This window comes from Bacillus rossius, chromosome 7 (genome assembly GCF_032445375.1).
Source record: "Bacillus rossius redtenbacheri isolate Brsri chromosome 7, Brsri_v3, whole genome shotgun sequence".
NCBI classification, from domain to species: domain Eukaryota; kingdom Metazoa; phylum Arthropoda; class Insecta; order Phasmatodea; family Bacillidae; genus Bacillus; species Bacillus rossius.
The window spans coordinates 23,743,189-23,748,091 of record NC_086335.1 but is presented as its reverse complement, the minus strand read 5'-3'; positions in this window follow the sequence as shown (position 1 = coordinate 23,748,091).

The window sequence follows — 4,903 nt, the reverse complement described above, 5'->3', positions numbered from 1 at the left end:
AGATACTGCCAGTGATTGTGGAGCTACTGTCACCGGAATTAAGACCTTTCATGCGTAACGCCGCGGGAAGAAGCGTGGACGATTTCCTAGCCATGGCGAGAGAAACAGAGAGAGACATCCAGGCCATACAGAGTGCAACGGAGACCATGATGCCGTGGAGGCCCAACCCCACCCCGGCGGTGCTGTCACCAGAAGATGCTGGAGCGATGGTGCGGTACACTGGCCCGCCAGCACCGCCGGACAGATCCGCCCAGTCGCCGGGGTCGCGGGGACGCAACCTTGAGCCACAGGGCCAGTCGAGGCTGACCTGGCGGCAGGCCGACCGAGGGGAGCGACGCGGAGGCCCGACAGCCCGCGAAGAGCGGCCTCCCCGCTGCAGGTACTGTCCAACAGAAATGTACCACTGGCACCGTGAATGCCCCGTCAAGGCCGCCGGAGAAGGGGGAAACGGAGGTGACACAACACCATCGGGAAACGCCTAGGTGAGGGCGATGAGACAGCTGGGCCCCGCTCTCCGAAACTCCAACCAGCCACACCGCCCCGCCCACCTGACGTCGGCGGGGGCGGTCCGCGCCGGCCCGACGGGCCGTGCCCCGAGTCTTCGGCGAGCTATGCCGCTCGCCCCACATCGTCGGCGTCCCCGCCAGCAGCTGCGGGCGCCAGTGAGCTACCGCCCCGCCCACCTGACGTCGGCGGGGGCGGTCCGCGCCGGCCCGACGGGCCGTGCCCCGAGTCTTCGGCGAGCTATGCCGCTCGCCCCACATCGTCGGCGTCCCCGCCAGCAGCTGCGGGCGCCAGTGAGCTACCGCCCCGCCCACCTGACGTCGGCGGGGGCGGTCCGCGCCGGCCCGACGGGCCGTGCCCCGAGTCATCGGCGAGCTATGCCGCTCGCCCCATGTCGTCGGCGTCCCCGCCAGCAGCTGCGGGCGCCAGTGAGCTACCGCCCCGCCCACCTGACGTCGGCGGGGGCGGTCCGCGCCGGCCCGACGGGCCGTGCCCCGAGTCTTCGGCGAGCTATGCCGCTCGCCCCACATCGTCGGCGTCCCCGCCAGCAGCTGCGGGCGCCAGTGAGCTACCGCCCCGCCCACCTGACGTCGGCGGGGGCGGTCCGCGCCGGCCCGACGGGCCGTGCCCCGAGTCTTCGGCGAGCTATGCCGCTCGCCCCACATCGTCGGCGTCCCCGCCAGCAGCTGCGGGCGCCAGTGAGCTACCGCCCCGCCCACCTGACGTCGGCGGGGGCGGTCCGCGCCGGCCCGACGGGCCGTGCCCCGAGTCTTCGGCGAGCTATGCCGCTCGCCCCACATCGTCGGCGTCCCCGCCAGCAGCTGCGGGCGCCAGTGAGCTACCGCCCCGCCCACCTGACGTCGGCGGGGGCGGTCCGCGCCGGCCCGACGGGCCGTGCCCCGAGTCTTCGGCGAGCTATGCCGCTCGCCCCACATCGTCGGCGTTCCCGCCAGCAGCTGCGGGCGCCAGTGAGCTACCGCCCCGCCCACCTGACGTCGGCGGGGGCGGTCCGCGCCGGCCCGACGGGCCGTGCCCCGAGTCATCGGCGAGCTATGCCGCTCGCCCCATGTTGTCGGCGTCCACGCCAGCAGCTGCGGGTGCCAGTGAGCTACCGCCCCGCCCACCTGACGTCGGCGGGGGCGGTCCGCGCCGGCCCGACGGGCCGTGCCCCGAGTCTTCGGCGAGCTATGCCGCTCGCCCCACATCGTCGGCGTCCCCGCCAGCAGCTACGGGCGCCAGTGAGCTACCGCCCCGCCCACCTGACGTCGGCGGGGGCGGTCCGCGCCGGCCCGACGGGCCGTGCCCCGAGTCTTCGGTGAGCTCTGCCGCTCGCCCTACATCGCTGGGGGCCTCGACAGTAGATGCGGGGCTAGAGGATACGCTGTCCCGGCTCGGGCGCATGGGTCCCGAGGAAGGCAGTCTACTGCGCATACCTGTCCGGGTGGACGGCCGGGAACTGGAGGCGCTGGTGGACACCGCCGCCAGCCACAGCTATATTGCCGCTCACCTCGTCGCCGGTGCTGACGTGACAGCTGAGGCTGGGACAGTCCTGCTGGCCACCAGGGGAGCTTGCGCGCCCACGTCTGGGCGCGCCCAGGTAAAAATTCACATAAGGGACCATGTTAGCCAAACGGACGCCATAGTGTTGCATGAGCTACGAGAGGAGATTATCCTGGGAGCCCCCTGGCTTGCACAGGTCGATGCCACAATCGAAGTCCGTGCCGGGCGCTTGCACCTTGGTACCCGCGGCCGTTGGACTGTCTACGGTATCCACCGGCCTATTCCATCCCCACCTCTCACAGTTGTAGGTTTGGATGAGCTGACCCACGGAGTTCCAGCCGAGCACCACGCCGACATCGATGAGGTGATAAGGGCTCATTCGCAAGTGTTTGCAGCTGCGGACCAGTTACAGAGGACTACAATTACAGAGCATAGCATACCCCTGGTGCCCCATACCCCTCCATTCCAGAAAGTGTTCGGGTTCGGACCCCGTGAACAGGATGCCATACAGGCGCAAATCGAGGAGATGCTGGCGAGTGGCGTCATAGAACCTAGTAATTCACCTTATAATAGTCGTATCGTAATGGCCACCAAGAAAGATGGAACGCTGAGATTTTGCGTAAATTTCAAAGCAATAAATCACCTCACCATTCCGGCACCACCACCATTAATCAACATCACGGATGCCCTCGCTGGCTTGGGGAAAGCCACCATCTTTTCAAAGCTTGACCTCAAGTCGGGGTACTGGCAAGTGCCAGTATGCCCCGCCGACCGCCCCAAAACAGCCTTTACCGCCCCAGACGGCAGGCGCTTCCAGTTCTGTGCGATGCCGTTCGGCCTGATGGATGCTCCTGCGACCTTCCAGACCATGATGGTCCGTGTCCTGGATGGCTACATCGGCAAGTTTGCCCAAGCCTACCTGGACGATGTGATCATCTGGTCATGTTCGTGGGAGGAACACGCACACCATCTGGCCTTGGTGTTTGAGCGGCTCGCCAGGCACGGGCTGACGTGCGCCCCGAGGAAGTGCCACATTGGGGCGGAGGAGATCGAGTTTCTGGGCCATATTGTGGACGCAGAGGGATGCCGCCCGCTGCCCAAACAGCTGTCCATTATTAAGGGCAAGCAGGCACCCAAGACACGGAAGCAGCTCCAGAAACTCATGGGGCTGTTGAATTGGTTGAGGTCATTTGTTCCCCACTTCGCCTCGATTACCGCGCCAATGACCGACCTGCTTTCACCTAAGCACAAATTCCGGTGGACCCAGGCCGCCGACCAGGCCCTGGGCGAGGTAAAACAACAGCTCCGCAACTGCCACACCCTGTCGCGGCTGGTGCCGGACGAACCACTGTTCGTGCAGACCGATGCCAGCCAGGAAGGCATGGGGGTGGTGCTGTACCAGCTGGACGGCCAAGGCCAGAGACGTATCGTCGAGTACGCGAGTGCCAAGTTTGGCCCAGCGGAAAGACGATACCATGTCAATGAGCAAGAGTGCCTCGCTGTGGTGTGGGCACTAAAAAGATACCGACACTACCTCGAGGGGCGCCCCTTCATTCTCCGCACGGACAGCCAGTGCCTCAAATGGCTGGATTCCGTGCAGGAGGGCAAGTCAAAGTTTACCCGGTGGGCCCTTCTCCTCCAAAGCTTCCACTTCACGGTGGAACATGTACCCGGCCGGGAAAATGAGCTCGCTGACGAGCTTTCCCGGCACCCGGACCCCAGAACCATAGTCTACGATGACCAGGGGTGGGACAACCTCCTACCCCCGGTTCCGATTACCAACTATTCGGACCCGGCCCCCAACGATGCCTTACTGTACATGCTGCCTGGGCCCAGCACACCAGAGCCGGCCATCCAATTCGCCACCATGGCAGAGCTGGTGACTCACGTGCGTGACGCCCAGCAGGACGACCCACAAACACGAGCCCGACTGGCCGAGTGTGGCGACCAAGCATTTCCCTATCAGCGTAGTCTCGATGGCATGCTTCAGACCCGTGGTGCTCGCAGAGGAAGCCGCTGGAGTATTCATGCACCCCCTGCTGCACGGCCAGCCATCCTACTGTTCTTCCACAGTCATGAGCTGGCGGGGCACCCTGGGGCTGAACAGACCCTGCGAGAAATCCGCAGGACGTTCCACTGGCCGGAGGTCACGGCCGACGTTAAGCAGTTCGTGCGTGAGTGCCAACGCTGCCAACAGTGTAAGGCGCGTCGACCTGATGGCGTGGAGCAACAGGTTCCCCGACGCCCTGACCACCCATTCCACGAGGTGGCTCTTGACATTATGGGCCCCTACCCACGCACCTCCCGGGGAAAGCGGTTCATCATTGCAGTCACTGATGTGTTTACGCGATGGACCGAGGCGTTTGCTGTCGCCAATGTCAAGGCGGGAACAATCATCGCCCTACTGGACCGAGAGGTGTTCCCACGGTATGGGTATCCGAGAGTGCTGCTCACGGATAATGGAGTCCAATTTACGGGTCACAGCTGGCGGAAGGCATGTGGGCGGTGGGGGGTCCATCATCACACCACCCCTACCTATCATCCCAGATCAAATCCCACTGAACGCCGCAACCAAGACATTAAGACCCAGCTCCGTATCCGCCTTGATGAGGACCACACTAAGTGGGACATTCACCTCCCCACCCTCTTGTACTGCCTCCGCTGGCGCACGAACGAGGTAACGGGATATTCTCCAGCTGAGCTGCTCCATGGTCACAACTTAGCATTGCCAGCCGAACTGGGCGTCATTCACACAGAAGAACCTTTCCCGGTAGAGGACCTACGGGCTGGGGCACGCAGGCATCAGGCCCAGTTTTTGGATCATCGAACACCCCAGTCCCTAAATCCACCCCCGCAGATCATTCCAGGACAGTTTGTGCATGTAAGGCTCCAGCATCTG